This window comes from Lissotriton helveticus, chromosome 9, assembly GCF_964261635.1.
Source record: "Lissotriton helveticus chromosome 9, aLisHel1.1, whole genome shotgun sequence".
NCBI lineage: Eukaryota > Metazoa > Chordata > Amphibia > Caudata > Salamandridae > Lissotriton > Lissotriton helveticus.
Window position 1 is genome coordinate 1058837171 of NC_136070.1, and position 22024 is coordinate 1058859194.

At 48.7% G+C, this 22024-nt stretch overlaps 1 protein-coding gene across 3 annotated transcripts in view; it reads right to left on the reverse strand.

Annotated features, from left to right (window-relative positions):
• Nucleotides 1–21810, reverse strand: part of HRH1 (histamine receptor H1) — a 558032-nt gene extending 536222 nt beyond the window's left edge. For all 3 annotated transcript variants that reach the window (XR_013601116.1, XM_078661413.1, XM_078661412.1), the window contains exon 1: nucleotides 21695–21810. The gene's annotated coding sequence lies outside the window, so the exon portion shown is untranslated. The remainder of the gene's footprint in view (nucleotides 1–21694) is intronic.
• Between the last annotated feature and the right edge of the window lie 214 nt (nucleotides 21811–22024).

Sequence of the window (22024 nt, forward strand, 5' to 3'; positions counted from 1 at the left end):
AACACTTCCTCGTTCTCATCTTCCAGGACTCCTATGAAATTGTCTATATATTCCCTCCAGTCCTCCCACTTCATGAGGGGTTCTCCGGGGCGAGGCAAAAACTGTACCGGCGCCGTCGCATACCCTGTTTGCATACTCATTTTCTCTCTCTTGACCTTGGGTGGCACACTCCCTTGGCTTGTGGTAAATAAATAATTAATTACCGGTACTATTTTTCATATAATCAATAAAACAGGTAGCTCAATAAATAAGAGTCAGGATTCGAGGTATCTTGAGTCGTCAGGCTTTAATCAGGCATAAAGGACAGGAACAGGACAGCCTGCACAGGAAGGGAATGAAGGCAGCTGCCGGGGGATAAGGGAATAATGCGGGACTGGGAATTGGCTAGCAAACTTTAATATCGGTGTACAATATATATACTTTAAACAAATGCATTAGATTCAATACAGTAGGCGTAGCAGTAGGCGTGACTCGTAGCAGTCGCGAAAGATAAGGGCAAAATGATGTAACAAGAAGGCGTGTACAGGGCGTATACATAGACATGTGATGTAAACGTAACAGAAGTGTCATAAACGGGGCGGAAACATGGAGGGGGCTACCTGAGCAGCTGGGACCTCTAACCTAGTGGTGCGCGCAAACGGGCAATGACGTGTTACCAGGGAGAACTGGGGGCTACGACTTCTGCGCTAGAAGAGGAGACTAAAGTCTGGAGTGTCAGAGCGACATGTACCCAAGGCATATCTAGTATCTGGTGTTTAGAGTACATGTTGATAGAATCCAAAAGTTATCAGGGCAAAGGCTAATGGACACTAAGACTGGTGCATGCATAATTCTATATGTATTGCGTGTGCGAGGAATATTCTATGAATATTAATACAGTATTTCTCTTACATGGAGACATAGAGGCTAGACCATGACGGAAACTATTGATGCGATTCAGTAGCTTAGGAATGCAGAGAAGGAGGGCTGGACTGATAACTAGAAACATAACATACTCTTGGCAGACTGGGAGGCAGAGCCAGGCCGGGCCGGGCACTGCGAGGCAGGAAGTAAGCTAAGGGTCAGGGATACAGGTGGGGGCTGTATCGCTCCCCGGAGAGGGTTCAGGAGACAGGAGCTGAATCTGAGTCCGGGCCCTTTTGAGGCCTAGAAACGGGGACAATTCAATGAATTAACGTGCACACTGTGAAATGTGGCAACGTAGGTTTACATAGGCCTAATATTCGTTGTTTTCACGAAGACTGGAAACTGGTGTACTAGAGATGGACACAACTGTAATTGCGTCTTTAATCGATCAGAGGGGAATACATGCATATCGATCATGCACATATAACAAAATATGGGGAACACGTAGGCACATACAACATGGCAAAATTTACTTTTCCACATTCCCTCCTTGTGCCCTACGTTTCCATCAGGAAACATCAATATTCATGATACCATCTATCATTTCATATAGCATCATTTGCTCGTCTCGAATTGTCTTGGAACGGGATTTAGGAATACAAGAGGTAGCACACATGCCGCAAATCGCAGGGCCACATTGTATACAGAGGCAGCAACTGAATATAATCATTACTGCAATACCTAGGAATGACAATACTTTCCATCCCCAGGCAGATATAATACTCCAGAGCCAACCGGACCATGTCCAGGTGCCTGGATTCTGGTGTAACTGATGGGCAATTTTATGAAGTCTGGTTATAGCTGAATAAACAGACGGCGCGTTATTAGGAATGAAAATGCAGCAACTAGATCCGATGACTCTACATGCTCCTCCTCTATCGGCCAGTATGACGTCAAGAACGAGACGATTTTGGAGCACGACAAATCTCATAGCAGATTGCTCTTCAGTTAAGTTACCTAGAGCAGAAGTAGTCTCATTCACTACTGCTTCAAGGGTTCTGGTTAACCTACGTATTAACTTACTATTCTGGACAGGTCCTATAAAGAAGAAGAATCCTTTATTAAAGTCTTGATACTGTTCTAGAGTAGTTTCAGTTTGATCGACAATTGGGGACTCGATCTCCCTTCTAGGTCTGACGTGTACTAGATGTGTGTTTCTATGATAATCAGATGGGGCTAGGAAAACTGGTGGCAGTAGGAAGGCAATGTAACATGTTCCATCCCAATCGAGGGGCAGACGAACATATGCGGTCTGACCACAAACAAAATAAGAATGACGTGAGGCTTTGAAAATAGATTTCCCACTGTCACTATACTCGACAGTAGTAGTACAATCACTATGTCCTACATGTGCGGAACCATTCTTTCTGACACATAATTCGCCTTTGACTGGTAGTACTGAAATAGCAGGCAAATCTGGAGTAGTATCAGACTGAACATTCAGGACCATGAAATTCGAAGAATAATTACCTAAATCATATACTTCATTTTCTAGATCTAACCCTGTTCTATGGGAAAGACCTTGCTTGTCTGGAAAACATGTTCTATTCAGAAGGGACATATCATTGGAGGATGACGTTAACGTGGACCATGCTCCACACGAACCATTATGTGAAAATGGATAAGGAAAGAGTGGCAGAACTCCCTTCGGTGTCTGGAAAGGGGGGAGTCGACCACACACCCAACAATTAGTGGCATTGCTGGTCTGGTGTGAATAGTGTAACATTCTAATGAATGTATTATTTCGCATAGCAAGACGATAGGATAGCTCGTGAGGAGGCAGATCAATAAATGTGTGCTCTACTGTGGCATTAGAAAACATTTTTACATGTGAAACTGGAAAACATAAATGTAAAGCATAACTTGTGCAGGTAACCATAAGACTCAAAAATGACAAAAAACTTAGAACACTGATACATCGTTTAGAGTTTTGACTAACTCTCTCACTATGGGGGTCTATCTCATACATGTCAGAAACCTGTCTAACCGTTTCACCCGAGAGGGACTTAGACAATTAAACTGGCTGACTTATTTTACTAGACCGAAGTTTCTCTTTATACTCCTGTTGCGGAGTTTTCTCTAACAGGGGAACTTTGAGTTCAGAGTCTGTTTTTAGGCAGTCTTTAGGAAAAGTATTTTCTGGTACTCCATGGAATTTCTTTATGTGAGTCAGGTGGACCCATCCTTTTCTCCCCTCGAGTTTCACGGCGGTCCTTGTTGTAAGCAAGACGAGGCGGGGCTCCAGCGAACTTGAACGATCAAAATTCCGCACCAACACCAGATCGCCTGGAATGACTTCATGCGGTTTCACCTCGGTGTTGTCTGGAAATGCGGCGGCAACCTTTGAACGACAAGAGTGTAGGGCAGACATCAAGGAAGCTAGGTAATCTGTCAGCATATTACTGGAAACATCTGTAATACTGCGGGGTCTAGGTGTACCCCACATGTTTGGGGGGCGGCCGAATACGACCTCATACGGGGACAGACCTGATCTGGAATGTGCAACCATCCTCATAAAAAATAAAGCAACTGGCAGGGCAACTAGCCAGTCTACACCTTTCTCTTTACATATTTTCGCAATGCGAATTTTCAACGTCTGATTATGTCTCTCTACGAGACCGGCTGCTTCAGGATGGCGCACACAATGGAACTTCCACTGGTACCCTAACAGAAGGGAAACATGTTTCATAAGCTCGGATGAGAATGGCTGGCCGTTATCAGAATACACGACCCTAGGGAGTCCATAGCGGGGAAAGAATTCACGAACCAACTGTCTGGCAGTGGTCGCGGCTGTGTAATCTGGAACAGGATATGCTTCTGTCCACCTGGACAAAGCGCATACAACTACGAGGACATACTTGAAACCTCGACATCGCTCCATCTGAATATAATCCATCTGGAGGACTTCAAAAGGGTGGTCAGGAGGTTGGAATCCACCTTGTTCCACCGGGACACTTTTACCTGGATTGAACTGACAACATATCATACAGGTACGGACTTTCTGTTTGGCTGCAGCTCGTAAGTGCTTGTTGAACCAAAGGTTCTGAATACTGTCTAACATAGCTTTTTCTCCTAGATGTGCTGGACTATGTGCGGTATTAATAATGACTTGAACCATAGAGTCGGGGAGAAACCATGTGGCTTTTCCCTTCGTCAACCATCCTTGATCTGTCTGGACCCCTCCTTGTTCGGACCATTTCTTGATTTCTTCGGGAGTAGCATGTAACTGTATGTCTATGACATCTTGTGTAGGGTCCTTGACTGTCATACAAGTAGTCGGATCTGGAGTGAATGTCTGTGTCGTATTAACTGGAATGTCTGGGGTCTGAGCTGTAAGCTTGGCTGTTCGATCTGCTAGATCGTTACCTTGGGAAATGATGTTAGTAATTTTCGTATGTGCTTTGCACTTCATGATAGCGATAGCTGTCGGTAAATGTATTGAATCTAACAGAGCTTGAATGAGGAGACCATGCTGAATCTTGGTTCCATGAGAAGTCATGAAACCTCTCTCCTGCCAGAGCACTCCAAAGTCGTGTACGACTCCGAATGCGTAACGTGAATCTGTATATATGTTTACTTTCAGGTTCTTGGCACGTATGCAGGCTTGGGTCAGAGCAACTAGCTCTGCTGCTTGAGCAGACAGGGTGTCAATACGATGTGTTTCTATAACTTTAGTTTCAGTAGTCACTGCATACGCGGCTACTAGTTCTCCTGTACTTGTTCTCATACATGAACCATCCACATAAAGTGTCAGGTCGGGATTAGGTAATGCAATGTCTGTCAGGTCTTGTCTTGGCTTTGTCATAGTGTTAACAACTTCCACACAGTCATGTGTGGTCGGATTTGAAGTAACTGACGGTAACAGTGTAGCAGGATTTCGAATGTTGCAGCGTCTGATTTCTATGTGTGGCTGGAACAGTGTCAGTTCATAACCTGTTAAACGTGCAATGGTCAAGTGCTGAGTCTGTGTTCGGTTTAATAGAACTTCCACGGAATGTGGGACTTGTACTGCCAGGGAGTGTCCTAACACTATGGAATCACTCTGTCTGATTGCTAGAGCTGTGGCTGCAACTGACTTGAGGCACGCAGGCAGAGCCTGGGCTACTGGATCTAATGTGCTCGAGAAATAAGCACAGGGCTTGTATTGTCCTGCTTGATCTTGTGTGAGAACAGATAATGCAGTACCATCACGTTCTGTGACAAAAAGTGTAAAAGGCTTACTGTAGTTCGGTGTTGCTAGAACAGGTGCTTGGCATAAGGCTTTCTTTAATTCATTAAAAACAAGTGTATGTTCCTGGGTCCAAGGGAGGACAGTCGATACGGCTGCCTCCTGTGTCGTTAACTGTATCAGTGGCTTGGCTAGAAATGCGTACTGAGGAATCCATTGTCTGCAATAAGAAGTAAGGCCAATAAAAGCTCGTACCTCCTTCTGTGTCTTGGGCTGTGGAAGACTCGCTATTAACTGGATACGGTCTGGTGTCAACTGCCTACCCCACTTGGACAGTAAGTGGCCTAAGTAGATCACTTGCTGGACACAGAATTGTAATTTGGAAGGGGACACCTTGTGCCCCTGCTCGGCCAGAAAATACAGAACGGTAAGTGACGCACGCTCGCAGTTACGTTCAGAACGGGCTGTGATCAGTAGATCATCGACATACTGGAGCAGGGCAGTATCAGTTGGCATGTGAATATTGTCTAGTTGTCTCTTAAGTGCTTGACTGTAAATACTAGGGCTTTCTGTGAAACCTTGAGGAGCTCGTGTGAATTTATAGCTCCTTCCATTTAAACAAAAACCAAAAAGGTACTGGCTGTCTGGATGAATGGGGACACTGAAAAATGCGTTCTTGAGATCGATAACTGTGAAAAATGTAGCTTCAGAATCAATGGCTGTCAATAGGGATGAAATATCTGGGACTACTGGATACTGGGGTATGATACATTTGTTAAGCTCTCGAAGGTCAATCACTAATCGATATACTGGAGGTGCATTTGGATCAGTACGTTTCAGGACTGGAATGATAGGAGAATTACATACATTGGAGTCAGTTTCTACAACTACTCCTTGAGCAATGAGCTCGTCAATAATTTTGGATAAGGCTGCTACAGCCTCAGGTGGCAATCTGTACTGTCTGATTCGTGGCAAAACTATACCTTGTTTGAGAGTCACATGATGGGGTGTGATGTGCATACAACCTACATCAGTTGGACCTTGCGCCCATAAATGCTGTGGTACATTTAATAATCTTGGATCAAAATCACGTAATACATAGTGACCTTTAAAGTCGCGTAAAAACAATCGTACACCCTCTGGGGAGCAACAAATTACTGCACCTAATTCCTTTAACGTTTTAATGCCTAACAAATTTTCTGGACATGACTTCGTAAGTAACAAATCAGTAGTTCGGGACAACGGACCAACTTCTAGGGAAACTGGTTTCGAAATTTCATTAACAATCGGCTTTCCTGAAAATCCAAGGGAAACATTTTTGGAGCCTGAGAGCGGAGCCCCTGGAACCTCGTCATGACTGATAGTAGTCCTACTTGCCCCTGTATCAATCAAAAACTTTCTGTCTTTCCCTAATACTTGACTGTGCACATAGGGACCCTCTTGATCTACAGGTATCTCGATGAGAGGCAAGCCTACCTCCCTCTCTAGGCTGTTTCATGAATACTGTTGATAATCTGGATACTCTGACTGAGCATACTGGTACATTTGCTGTGTAACATGCTGTGTTGCAGCGATAGGCTGCGGTGCTAGAACTGTCTGTTGTGCATTCTGTGGTGGCTGAGAAGCCTGTGAAACTTGTTCTTGTCTAGGCGGACGTGGTCTTTCTTTAGTTTTACCAGTAGCTATGTTGTGTTTCAGAACTGCACACTCGTTTATAAAATGACCTGACTGTTTACAGTAATTGCAAGTCCCTTTAACGGGAGCTGCAGGATGACTGGCTTGATTCGGACCCCTCTTCTGACTGTCTTGTGGAACAGATTGTGCAACTAATACTTTCATTTTCGTGTCTTTCATACGTCTCCTTTCGTGTTCTTGCTCTTCCCTGATTCTATTCTGGTGATACTGGAGCATTTGTAGCATTTGTGACGGAGTATTAGCTTGCCAACTACTTTCGACTTTCAAAACTCGATTTTTAACTTGTGGACTTGAATTCTCGACTAGTTTGCTAACAAAAAGATGAGGGTACGATTCACTACTCGTCTTCAGACCACTGTTAATAATAAAACATTTTTCAAATCTAGAATAAAAATCACTAGTGTCTTCATCCTGTTTCTGTTTACAAGCTGAGATTGCATCCCAATCTTCCTTTTTCGTGGCTAGTAACCTTGGCAAAACCTGTATCAATAACTCGGGCAATTCTTTAACTTTACCCCCAAGACCGGTACCTGGTACTCGTGAAGTATCTTCAGCTTCTAGAGCTGTCCAATCTATCTTTTTCTCTCCCACCTCCCATTCTTTTTCCTTGAGTTTTTCATATACCCCTGCGGGCAACAGGACCTTTAACATTTTAATGATATCAGGATACGTGTATTCTCCCATACGGAGCATGTCTTTTAATTCTCGATGGAACCCTGCTGGATCTTTGTCGTGACAGGGAATTAACTTTTTCATCTCTAAGAGTTCCATCTTTGTGATAGGGGTGTAAACAAATACTCGTTCTAGATCACCACCCGTTGTCCTAACTGGGTGTACTTCTCGTAACGGATGCTGTCTATCTATGTAAAATGATTTACCTTCTGGAGGTGAGACATGAACAAAATGCGGATTCAGAAACGTTCGATATTTGTGGCGCTGTTCTAGAATGATACTAATTAAATCAGTACCTAGACCTTTCCATCTATACTGGAGTAACTCGTTCAGAACATCATGTAACGGACCTGGATCAGAATGCTGTCCCTCATACAGTGTAATGAGGTGCTGGATCATATACATACCCACCAGTCGCTGCTCGGCTGGGGGCAGTTTCAGAAACATTTGTGCTACTATTTCGTCTGGAAAAGTGGTAGAATCAGTAGTCCATCGGACCGCTGATCGGACTAGTTCTTGTTCATGCATGGTACTAAGTTCACTAGGGGGGCGTGGCTTGGGCGCCGATGGTGATGGTCGCCTGAGAGCTCGGCTCCGGGACTGAGCCCGTGATTATCCTGTAAATCGGAGGCTGCGGGGCACCCCGAACCCCGCATTCTGCTGGACGGACCGACGGCGACCTGCCAGGGCCCTTGCTGTGGCTCGGACGAGTGGTGATCCGGCGTAAAACCGAAGTTTGCGGATCCAACATGGCGCCCGGACTTCATTGTCCCCCTAGCCAGATCCATTGAACTGGAGGAGCGCCGCCGGCGGCGTCTCGCCCCCGGCTTTGCCATCCCCGGCTGATTTGTGCACTAGATATCGGTCGGATCGGACTTTCCACAACGAGAATGCACTCGGTTGGGTAACCGGGCGGATGCCCACGTTATAGTGGATCCCGTGAGCGGACGTCTGGTGAACCAGGCGGTGGCCGCGCTCACGACGCCGCACCTAGCTACAGTTTCCTGGCCTGTCCACTCCCATGGGAGGCGCGACACTCTGGCGCCACAAATCGTCCGGTGGAGTTGGTGACCCTCACCCCGGGACTTTAGCGGCTGTGCGGGCCTGCCCGACCTGGCGGCGGTTGTCTCCGCCCCCTTATCGGTGCCCTCGGACGCCGTGGTGGTGGCGCGAGCCGAAGTGGAGAAGTTCCCGCAGGCCCTGGAGAAGGAGGTCTCCGATACTCGACTTAAGATCCAGTGACCGGGAGGGTCGCGGTCGGCATCTGCCCCCGGAGACGCATGCTCCTGGACCATCACGGAGTACCCCCGGCGACATGGGGAAACCTAGAGGAGCCAAGGGGGCTACCCCAACCGCCTCAGACTCGGAGACCCAGGACAGAGAGGAACATGGGGACCCAAAGAGTTCTGGTGGTGCGTCGATGCAACAGCAGTTCGACCGCGTCCTGGAGGCGATAGCGACCACGCGATCGGCCCTCCAACAAGACATTGCCCAGGTGGCGACGAGCCTTGGTCTCCTTAGAGCGGACCACGGCAAACTGTCGGACCGGGTCAAGGAGGTGGAGAGCTCGGTGAAAACCTTGGAGCCGGCACAGCGAACCTTGGCTGCGTCTATGAAGGATGCCTTATCCCGGATTGCGACCCTAGAGCAGAGAGCGGAGGATGCGGAAGGCCGCAACAGGAGGAACAACATCCGCGTGGTGGGCCTTCCGGAAAAGATCGAGGATGGCGACATGGTGGCGTACTTGGAGGCCTGGCTCCGTGACACGGTGGCCCCGGAGGGGCTGTCCTCCTTCTACACCTTGGAGCGTGCCCACAGAGTCCCGGCGCGGCCACCGCAGCAGGGGCGTGCCCCGAGACCAGTGGTGGCGCGGTTATTACACTTTCGGGACAGAGACTTCATCCTCAATGCCGCCAGGCATAATGGCCCATTCAAAGTGGCGAACAGTCAGGTGAACATCTTCCCGGATTACACCTACGAAACTCAACGCAGGCGGTTCTCCTTCCTGGCGGTCAAGCGCGAGCTCAGGAGCGAGGGCATCCAGTACTCGCTACTCTATCCTGCTAGGCTCCGCATTATTGTCGATGACAAGACTCAATTCTTCGACACCCCGGAGGATGTCTGTGCCTGGCTCGAGCTTTACAGAGCAGGGAAAGATGGCTTCGGCTCCTCATCCCAACAGGCGGAGGGGCCGGAACAGAGACGGCGATCCAGGAGGATTAGGAATCGCCGTGGCCGCTCAGGGGGGCCCTCAACTGCAGAGATGTCGACGGAGCGGAGGGGAGTGCTGGAGGTGTTATCTGAGTTGTCTGGCGCACGGGACGATGCCATTGAAGAGGAAGCGGACCCGGGTGACGGGGGGGCACAGTCGGACTCCGAGGACTCGGTGACCGATAGCGCCCATACACCGGTGATCACACCGAAGTCGGCGGAAGACCTTCTGGATGGACAGGGGTAACGGGTTAAGCTACCTCATTTTGGGAGGGGGCCCGGCAGGGGGGAGGCGGTTGCCGTCACTTGATGCTGACAACGAGGGCGGGGAGGGTGGGGTGCCCCTGTTTTTGCCCCGAGGGTCTTTGGTACTGTTTTGGGCTTGTTTTAGTCCTGGTAGCCTGAGCGTCGAGGGCCCACTGCCTCCGCCCGGCCCGCACCTGGCCCTTAAGGCCTTCCTACGGTGGCGACCGCAGGATTAGTAGGGGTTATTGGGTTGTTAGAGGGCAAGGTTTGGATGGGATCTGGATGGTGCTGTTTGGGTCCTGTTCTGGGGAGGGTGGGTGGGTGGGGGTTTGGTTCGTTCTTGGGTTGTTTGGCCTTGGTTGGGGAAAATGGCCGCCATCAGTGCTGGGAGGTATGATGTACTTTTTTTGTGGGGACCCGGATGAGGAGACTGTGCGAGGACAATATGGGACAATGGCTGATGTTGCTAATTTGAAATGTGTTACTTGGAACGTGCGGGGGCTTCATACTATGTCCAGGCGCCACAAAGTCCACGCTTATTTAGTGCGTAGGGGAGTGCAAATGGCGCTGCTGCAGGAAACTCATCTGAACAAGGCGGAAGGGGCGGCGCTACAGCGTAGATGGAGGGGGCAGGTCTTCTACACATCGTACTCCGCGTATGCCAGGGGGGCGCTAATTTGGGTTAGAGCTGGGGTCCCCTTCCAGGTCACGAACACAGTGATAGATCCAGAGGGGCGTTACGTGGCCATTTCGGGCACTTTAGGAGGGAGGGACTTGAACGTTTGCTGTATGTACGCTCCTAATATAGACCAGACTGCCTTCCTTTCCAGGTTATCGGGCTCGTTGGCCCACTTCTTTTCCGGGCCCCTTTTGCTAGGAGGAGATTTCAACTCAGTAGTGGACGTAGACACTGACCGCTCACATCCACCCCTTCCCGATTCTCCGGCTCGTCGCACGGCTAAGGGTCGTAAGGATTGGCAGACCCACTGGGGTCTGACGGATATCTGGAGGGCGCATCACCCCACTTCTAGGGACTATTCATACTTCTCGAGCCTACATGAGTTGCATGTCAGACTGGATGGATTTCTTGGCTCGCCCGAACTGGTTTCGGCAGCGGTCCGATCTGAGTACCTGTCCAGGACCATTTCAGACCATAACCCCCTCCTGCTGGACCTTCGCTGGCTCCCCGGGGCGCCGGCGGTGCCCACCTGGAAGTTACGACCCGAGATTCTTGAGGACAGTGTTTTCAGGGCGGACCTGGGGGATAAGGTATCGGAATATTTTGCGTCCAACAGCGGCACCGCGAGTACAAGAGCGTTAGAGTGGGACGCTTTTAAGGTAGTGGTGAGGGGTTACTGCATCTCTAAAAAGGTGGGCATGAGGCGAGTTATCCTAGCTGACTTAGACGCAGCGGACCGGAAACTCCGCGAGCTGGAAGTTCGCCGCCCCGGGTGCCCGGAGTTACAGGTACACACGGCGGGGGCGAGGGAGAAGGTGGCGGCGGAGGTCGAACGGCTTCGCTGTTTTGACTACAAGGCCTACACGGTCCGGTCCATCGCGGAGGGGGACAGATCGAGCGCGTTGTTGGCATGGCTGGCCAACCCTACGCGTCAGTCCTCATTGACGACAAGTATGCGTAAGGCGGACGGAACCGAGGTATACACCCAACCGGAGATTCTCAGCTGCTTCCGGCATTATTACGAAAGTTTATACCGCAGTCGCTCCGCCCGAGACCCTGACCGGCTCGATAATTATCTGCGCCCACTGGAGCTCCAAACAGTGGAGCGCGAAGTGGCGAAAGCCCTGGGGTCCGACATAGAATTGGGGGAGATCCGCGGTGCCATTAAACGGATGGCGAGAAATAAGACCCCGGGCCTGGACGGCCTGCCCGTGGAGTTTTATGCAGCTTATGCTGACCTCCTGGCCCCTAGGTTATTGGTGGTCTACAGAGAGGCGAAGAGGCTGGGGCGGCTCCCGAGCTCGATGTGTGAGGCGTTGGTGGTTCCTCTCCTCAAACCAGGAAGGGACTCGTCAGACCCGGGGTCTTACCGTCCCTTATCGATGCTGACGGTGGACTATAAGATACTGAGCAGTATCTTGGCCTCGAGGCTGCTAGGACACATGAGTTCCCTGGTGCATGAGGACCAAGCAGGTTTTATCCCAAGGCGTAACACGACTATGAACATTCGCAGGTTGTTCCGTTTGCTGGGGGAACCGTTTGTGGATGCCCCGTCCCCGGTTGTCTTATCGGTGGACCTAGAGAAGGCTTTTGATAGCCTGGAGTGGGACTACCTTTGCACGGTGCTGCGGAGATTCGGCCTCGGAGAGGGCTTCATCAGATGGACCGCGGTTCTCTATGCCTCTGCATCGGCCAGGGTCCGGGCGGGACCACTGATTTCCTCGCAATATCCGGTAGAACGAGGCACGAGGCAGGGGTGTTCGTTGTCCCCACTTCTCTTTGCACTGGCGGTGGAACCTCTCGCGCTGCATCTTCGATCGGGAGCCCACTATATGGGCCTGTGGACGCCTTCGGGCCCGCACTACGTTTCGCTGTATGCAGACGATCTGTTGCTCTTCCTAGAGGACCCCCTCGACGCTTTACATGGAGCGGCGACGGCGCTCACGGAGTTTGGGGAGGTTTCGGGCCTCCGGGTGAATTGGTCCAAGACCTGTCTTTTCCCGGTTCGTAAGGGTGCCCCCGCCCCTACTCCAAGTAGGGAGATTAGATGGGAGCCCGACTGCTTTAAGTACCTGGGGGTATTCGTCTATCACGACCCATCCGACCTCCTAGATGGGAACATTGCCCGCAGCACTCGAGCACTTCGAGGCTGCATGGACTTCTGGGCCACGCTGCCGCTCTCGGTGGCGGGACGGATCGCTCTGCTTAAAATGGTGGCGCTTCCCAGGCTCTTATATTATTTCCGGACACTACCGATCTGGGTCCCACCGGCCACGTTTCGACTATTACGATCTATGGTGGTCGGATTCCTCTGGGGCTCGGGCCGCCGTCGGGTGGCCCTCAAGACCCTGATGAGGCCGAAGGATGAGGGGGGGCTTGCGGTGCCGGACTTCGAAAAGTATTATCTGGCGGCGCAGCTCCAGACCTTCACCCAGGCGATCGCCCGGGAATTTCGAGGCCCGGAAGACAGACGGGGGACGGGCATGGCCAGGCATGTTCTCTCCTTCATAGTGCTGCGGCAACGTTTGGCCCTGCGGGATTTGTCGTTGGAGGAGCGGACCGTCCGCCTATGTTGGAATCGGGCTCACGCCCGAGGCCATCTGAGAACACCATATGCGCCCGAAATACCTTTGGGGATGCTGACGGCCCTCCCCCATGGAGGCGATTGGTCGCGATTGGCGGCCTGGGAGGACGCTGGCTTACAGCTGGTTGGGGATCTGTATGAGGACGGGGCGCTCTTGCACTTCCAGGATCTTATCGACCGCTTCGAGATCCCCCGTGGTGACTTTCTGTTGCACTCGGCCATTGTTCGAGCGATCCAGGCGCACTGGAAGAGCGGGCAGGAGGAACCCACCTTATCTCCGGTGTGCCAATACGTGATGATGTCTGCGGGCACGGTGAAGGCGGTCACTTGCCTTTACGGCAGATTGATCAACGAGGGGTTGGCTCCTCTCACTACTTTGAGAAACCGCTGGGAGGAGGACATTGGCAGGGAGATCCCGGAGACGACCTGGTCCCAGTTGGTGCGGCGAGCCTGGAAGGGCACACGCCACGCCCGTTTTCAGCTGGTCCACTATTACGTTCTCCATAGAGCATATCTGACCCCAGTGAAAATTAAACGATATTTTGCCACGAATTCGGCGGATTGCCCTAGGTGCCCCGCTCAGGAGGCGGACCTCCTCCACATGTTATGGGCCTGCCCGGGATTATCATCCTACTGGGTGGAAGTGGGGAGGACCCTGGAGGAGGTGACGGGGAGATCCTTATCATTTGATGCGGCGGTGGGACTCCTACACTGGTTCCCTCATACCCCTAAGAATAAAATCTCCAGCAAATTTATCGACCTAGGGCTCCTTCTTGCTAAGCGAGAGGTGACCAGGAACTGGAAGGCACGAGTGGGTCCGACAGGAAGTCGATGGCACAGCGAGCTCTTGAAGTGGGCGGCGGGGGAGAGCACCCTGAGATACCAACTGGCTGGGAGGCAGCGTAATGAGAAGGCGCAGGAGGCAGCGTTGGAGTGGGAAATGTTAGTGCAGGCCCTCAGGGATTATTGCGCCCCCAGCGACTCTGAAGGTGAAGAAGCGACTCGCCCCGAGTCCCATTAAAACGTTTGCACTATTATTCCTGTTGCTTTCCCCGTGGGTCCCATAGTAGATCCTGTTGCGGTTGTTCTCAGGCGCTGATGGCGGGGTTGGGTGGGATTTACTTTGGTTAGTAGTATTTTGAGGGTGGGGGGTTTTTCTTTTGGGTTTATAGGCTTGTTTGGAAAAGCAGATGACGGACAGTGGATCATCCGGACCAGCTCTGACATCCTTCTGAGCCCCCATTGAATTTCGCCGCCCGACCCCAGGGTTGTGGGCCGGAAGGCTGTGTACGGAACTTACGGTGCGGGGACAGAGGGTTGTATTTCGCTGATATTGCTTGTGTTATTATGCTGGTCGATTTTGTACCGATTTACTAATTCCTGCAATAAAAATATATTTTAAAATAAATGGTACTAAGTTCACTATAACCGATTCGTGATTTCAGAATGTGATCGGTAGCTTGAAATACTTGCTCAAGAGAACCTTGTTCTGGTGCTGGAGGAGGGAAAACTTTCTTGTGTTCTAGGCGTGAATGTCGGTCGGGAAGTCTAGTTCTACCTACATACGCTATTCTGGAGGGATTCTCGTCGTCTACCTCTTCGGTATCAGAGTTGTCTTCTTTCTCGTTTACTCGTACTGCTTCTTGTTTCTCGTGTAACTTTATTATTTCCTTACGGATTTTCTTGTACATACTGTCTATACAGTTCTGTGTCTTGTGTCTTCCCTCGGCTATATGGTCACTCCACCTGGTCAGGACTTTCATTTCTTCCGGATCTTTATCCGGATAATCTTGTTCCCTTATTAAACAATTAATTAGAAACTTTAAAAGCATGAGCTAAATCTCGACTTTTCTTTGAGCCATGGCCTCGCCAATACTTCCTGGATCTGCTCCTGTACGGATAAAACGATATATTCTGTCTAGATAACCTTTCATATTCGGTAGGGTGTCCAAATATTCGGTCACCCGTCTTACACGCAATGAATATATAACCATATCATCATCGCCTGGGACTGGATCATAACGGCATTCGGTAAGGGCTCGCTTGATATCTGCAACTGACTGATGCTTGGGCGAACGCTGTAACGCTCGGGCATGTAGCTCGAGTAATGTCACACGTCTGTGTTGAGGCGGGGTTCCAGGAGGACTTCCCCCCGCGGCTCCTAGACTAGAATCGTCGACGGATATTGTACGTGCTGGGAGAGTGACTGATATAGCAGGTACATGTACTGTAGGCTGGACCGGGGGTACCGTAACGGGTGCTGTAACGGGTGCCCCGGTGGCTGGAGGAACAGGAATTACATTATTTACGGGAGCTGGCGGAACAGGATTTGTATATTCTGGGACTGTGTCATCAAAATAGGACGAGAGAAAAATATCAGCTGCGGTTGGTTTGTGACGTAGCTTAATCGGAACTAATGGCTGCGGAAAATTACATGGTGCTTCCGGGGTTGCTTTCGGCAAGCCCTCGGCAAGAAGAGGATACATACCCTTAATGAGGGCATTTCTCTGTCTGTCTGACTGTTCGGCTTTAACTCGTTCACCTACTTCGATTAATTCCCTTTCTTGGGCTCTTTTTGAGGATTCCCTACTTAATTCTGTTTTTCTGATTTCTTTTTCCGTTCTTCTATGAGATTCTTTGCGCCATAACTCGATGGCATCTTTCTGGGACTGTCTAGATTTCCTTTTCCATAATGCTTCTTCTACTCGCATGATGCACTCGGCATCCCATGTACCTGACACGGGCCATCTATATTTCTCTTCTAATTCCTTGGTGTACTCCACCCATAAGTCTAGATATAATATGGCACTTAAGCCATGCTTATGATACATAAAATGTCCTGGACTGTCCCTAGGCGGGACAGGAACTGCTTCCTCTAGCAGACCTTTTCTGGTTTTTAACTGACGTAACTTCGAGAATAAAGGCATAATTTAGGCTGGAGTCTGGACACAATACAATACACGATAAACACAATAATAACTGAAAAAACAAATCACTCATACCACGACATTGAAAACACATGAAATGACATTTAAAATAACAGTTCGGACAGAATACATGGATTTCTTGAGAACAGAACTTACTGGAATGACTAGATGTACTGCTAAAACAGCACGAAACTTACCGGTCCCATAAAGAGACACTTCAGGACCCGCGTCCACCTAGGTGAACACTTCGTGTTGGATTTGCGTACCCAAACCCACGGACCAGAGACAAATTAATTTGACCCTGTCTAGATACTACCCCAGCAACGGTACTCACCGGGCAGCAAGAACGGAAGGCCTCGGACTGGACTGGACTGCTACGACGACGGACTACGAACTTCGGACTTCAGTTACAGGTGGGCCTCCGGATACCTCGGACCTTGGACTCTCGGCTTGGGCTCTGGTCGGGACTCGCCGCGTTCCTCACCGCCTCGTCTGGACGCTGGACCGCAACCTCCGTCTCCTCCGTGGGCCTGAGGGATACTTGAAGCAGAAATATCTGCACGTGCACGGTATGGTTCCGTCACGGCTGCAGAGGATCAGGGGGCCTGCGTGGCTTCTCCGGCGCGTGGGGAAAGGGCAAGTCCCTATTCGGGCGCCATTATGTGGTAAATAAATAATTAATTACCGGTACTATTTTTCATATAATCAATAAAACAGGTAGCTCAATAAATAAGAGTCAGGATTCGAGGTATCTTGAGTCGTCAGGCTTTAATCAGGCATAAAGGGCAGGAACAGGACAGCCTGCACAGGAAGGGAATGAAGGCAGCTGCCGGGGGATAAGGGAATAATGCGGGACTGGGAATTGGCTAGCAAACTTTAATATCGGTGTACAATATATATACTTTAAACAAATGCATTACATTCAATACAGTAGGCGTAGCAGTAGACGTGACTCGTAGCAGTCGCGAAAGATAAGGGCAAAATGATGTAACAAGAAGGCGTGTACAGGGCGTATACATAGACATGTGATGTAAACGTAACAGAAGTGTCATATACGGGGCGGAAACATGGAGGGGGCTACCTGAGCAGCTGGGACTTCTAACCTAGTGGTGCGCGCAAACGGGCAATGACGTGTTACCAGGGAGAACTGGGGGCTACGACTTCTGCGCTAGAAGAGGAGACTAAAGTCTGGAGTGTCAGAGCGACATTTACCCAAGGCATATCTAGTATCTGGTGTTTAGAGTACATGTTGATAGAATCCAAAAGTTATCAGGGCAAAGGCTAATGGACACTAAGACTGGTGCATGCATAATTCTATATGTATTGCGTGTGCGAGGAATATTCTATGAATATTAATACAGTATTTCTCTTACATGGAGACATAGAGGCTAGACCATGACGGAAACTATTGATGCGATTCAGTAGCTTAGGAATGCAGAGAAGGAGGGCTGGACTGATAACTAGAAACATAACATACTCTTGGCAGACTGGGAGGCAGAGCCAGGCCGGGCCGGGCACTGCGAGGCAGGAAGTAAGCTAAGGGTCAGGGATACAGGTGGGGGCTGTATCGCTCCCCGGAGAGGGTTCAGGAGACAGGAGCTGAATCTGAGTCCGGGCCCTTTTGAGGCCTAGAAACGGGGACAATTCAATGAATTAACGTGCACACTGTGAAATGTGGCAACGTAAGTTTACATAGGCCTAATATTCGTTGTTTTCACGAAGACTGGAAACTGGTGTACTAGAGATGGACACAACTGTAATTGCGTCTTTAATCGATCAGAGGGGAATACATGCATATCGATCATGCACATATAACAAAATATGGGGAACACGTAGGCACATACAACATGGCAAAATTTACTTTTCCACACTGGGACTCCCTGGTGCGTCGTCCTGCTCTTCCTCGCTTGCTTGGGCGTGGGGACTATCTGCGTCAGCCCCCTCGGTCCCCAGTGAGTTATCCAGTGCGGTTTTCCCTGTCTTGCGGGCCGCAGTATGGATCGGCGCACTTCCTGCTTGTCCCTGGGGTCTGTCCCTCCTTTTTTCGCTTCTCTGTGCTGCCCCCTCGGGTGTTCCTGGGCTCTGCCGCGCTCTTTAGGGTACCCGTTGTTGTGCTCGAAGGTATTCTTGGCCTTCTGTCCCTTGTGTTCTTTGTTTGGTGGTCCTGGTGCCACTGGGGCTCTCCTTGTTGTCTTGTTGTCGTTTTGGTGGTTCTGCCTTGCTGGGGGGTCTTCATTCCATCCTCGTCGCCATTGTAGAGATGGAGCTGCCACCAATAAGGACGCAGGAGCCAGTTTACGGTTAACACGTTCATTTCTCTGATACTCCTAAAGAGCGCCGAGCCTCTGCTGCCTACCGGCTCTGCTCTCGCACTTCGCGCTGTTCGCGCCACTCGCACTGATGCGCGCGCAGCCAATGATGGCCGCCAGCACGTCACGTCGCCGACGTGACGTGCGTAGACTAGACCGTCACTACAGAACTCTTTCTACAAACAGAAATGTTTCAAGTTATTCGGAGCTCCGGTAAAAATTGGATGTTGCCTACTGCACTACTTTGTAGGCACAGCAAAAGTCAATGTTCTGGGACTTTTTACACTAATTCAACACCACCGCTGGAAACTAGAAACAAAACATGCTGGCTGTAATTTAGCGTACTGTAAAACACTCCAATTTGTGGAAAATGTCTTAAATACGCAGATGGAAGGGATTACTTCTGTTCTTGTCCTTGCATGGCAGAGGTAATTTTACCATAATACTCTCTACTGGAGGAGAGGCATCCAATGGAGTATTTAGCACTTTCTTCACAAAACGGAGGAATTCCAAAGGAAGTGGTGTTGCGAGTGCCACAAATTCAAGAACAAAACAAGGGTAGAGGCAGAGGGGAACGCCCGATGCGAAGTGAGTCAGACATAACCCACTAATAAAGCTTGTTGCCAGGCACAGGCTGACAGAGGAAGTCTTCTTCACCATTGCTCTGCCCATGGTGAACTGGAAGCAGAATACCAGCTTGGTTGCTGAAGAAACCGAGAGACAATCCTAAACTGCTGAAAAATGTTCACCTCTTTTTATTTCTCCACTATGCTGCCAAACGTTAAGAAAGTTTTGTTATTTAGGTTCTAAGTAGCTTCTTGAATTCATCCAAATGTTTTCATCCATTGCAGGCTGGTTTTCACCCAGCCCAAAGTACAGAAGCAGGGATGCTTCTGTCCCTATGATCAACAATGGGAGTTGGGTTTGAGACACGAGTCCTCACAAGTTGTCTTGGCTCTATTACCACCTCTGATATTGTTTACAATGCAATTCTGCCGAATCATCTGAGAGCAGTTACTCTATCAGATCAGGCCCTGTGTTGGATATCCTCCTTACTTGGAGGCCGCACATAGCAAGTGCAGTTCGACCTGTTTTTATTTTCTAAGACCCATAACGCCTGTGGGGTCCCCCGGGGCTTAGCATTACCTTCTTTGCTGTTTAATGTTTACATCTGCCTGTTGATCTCAGCCCTGGCTAACAGTGGTTGTAGATTCCACAACTATGCTGACGGCCCTCAGCTCATGTTCTGGCTTGAGAGTACTGCCCAATCTCATTAGGGATTCCAATCTGCCCTCAAGTTAATTTGGAACTTGATGGGTACTAACTTCCTCAAGCTAAATGTTGATAAGACTGAGATGGTTATTCTCAATCACAGGGCGGATCCCTGGGCCAGCATCTACTAGCCTCCGAGCCCGGTGTCCCTCCTGACCCAGTGGCCTCTCTCAAGAGCCTGGGCGGCATGGTAGACAATCAACTGTCCATGATCCACCTGATCATGCTAGTCACATTGTAGCGACTATTGCAGCAGCAATTGGGCCCCACTTCAACTATGCAAACTTTGTATTAATATCTTCTTGCAAATTCTTGACACAAAGTAGAAATCATTAAAAATACACCAGCTTTTATAATCTGTAAACTTCATATAGACATGTGCATATCTCTCCTGCCTTAATGAAGCTTCAAAGGCTCCCCATCAAATAAAGAGCTATTTTTAAAATGGCTTGCATTATTTAGAAATTCATTCATGACTAGGTTCTAGCCATTGTAACAAGAAGAATTATGATATCACTTGAGCTCTTACATCCTCTCTTGCTAACCAGTTGAGGATTAATCAGTTCAAGTGACAAAGAGCAGGGGGCAGGAGCCTCTCTCTTCTGGATACCATCTTCTGGAAACCTCTCCGTTCCTCAGTAAGACTAGAATCCAAATACTTGAAAATCAGAAAGCTTTTGAAGCCCTGGCTATTTAAGCATACTTTTTTATTAACCTGAGCCCTCTCTTCTTTCCCTCCTGGTTGTTTCAGTGCCAAGAACCCCAGGGTATACGTGCACTCTATATAGTTTCCATAACATAACAAACATAACACTCCATTTAAAACAGTTGAGCATTTTTGTCAGCAATTTTGAGGAAAGGGAACCTCCGCATTAGAGTCTGCCTTCTGAGTGGTTTGATTCTCCAGGTGGCTTCGACCACCATTGTGAAATAGATGGAGCTGCTGAAAGTTTTGGTGCTAATGTTTTTTAGATCCCATTGCTCGGCATTAGACAGTAAGAAAGCAACCACCTTGAGTGGACACCACCATTGAAAGACATCACCAGACAGCAGACCAAAAGATGTATGATTGAAAACAAGCATTGATAAAGCCAATAAGTCTTGCTTTTCTTAAAAATGCATTGACAAAAAAATAAGGAACCTGTGAGTAGGATTCCGTTTTTTAACAGACTGCATTCGGAGAGCTAAGGTTTACCTTCAAAGAGCAGTGTTATAAAAAGGAGTCAGAACATGAAGTTCGCACTTAAAGTACTTTTGACATTGGGCCGGTGTTTTCGGTGCAGGTGTAATAAAAGGTTATGTGTATGCGTGTCTTTCATTTGTGAATAAAACGCTGCACATCCAACACCATGTCAATAAGACAACAAAGATAGACAAATAAACTTGCACGGGTAATTAGTCAAAACCCTGCCATAAAGACAAACACTACAAACTTCCTAAACAGTAAAAGAAACCAGCAACTGAAATTTCATCATGTCAGTAAAATATATATGTCAGTGTATGCACATTGACTATTACAACCTATTTCATGGTCTTCTACAAACTAACAAAAGAACTCCTTCAGCACCTTCAACCATGAGAACATAAATGGGAAAAGAAATGTCAGGGCCATCATGGAGAGCCCATCCAAGCAATGACAAGCCATGAAAAAACCTTGAAAGTTAATGGCTGAAGTTGCTGACTGAAACACATTCTCTATATATCATTTATTACTTTAACATTTTTTAAGGATTAGTAACATGAAGTCTCCTAGACAGCTAGCTGTCAGGAGAGACCTACAGATTAGAATACATGCATTCTCAATCTATGTACCCTGGATCTGGAATGATATTTCAGTTGACATCAAAATTGCTTTCCACCCTTGCAATCAGAAAAAAACTAAATATTGTGCAATATAATGCACACACTTCATGAACTGTTCTGAAAACACTAGCCTAACAGTACTAAGCAACTTGGTGGTGGTACAATGCAATATATTCCATATCATGAGAGAAATGTAAATGAGTACAATCTTTAAGTACTTACCAGATGAATCCATCCATGTCTGAGTTCACAGTCAAGATGTTGTGTCGACAGCCCCATGAAGTTGGGATCCTTTTACTAAATCCATTTCCTAAGAGAACACTGAAATCAAAGAAGCACATTGTAAATTGTGGGTCCTGACATGCATTTCTAAGTTTCCTTCAACCATAGTGACAAAAGTTCAAAATATATTTGCTTATTCCAAATAACCAACATTTCTGCATCATGCAGACAGTCCTTGGGGTACAGTTTAGATGCATTGTTTGCCAAGTCACAGCAGGCCTATGTTTACGCAGCATCTGCATTTCGGCCCAGCCATGTTTTAATGCCGCT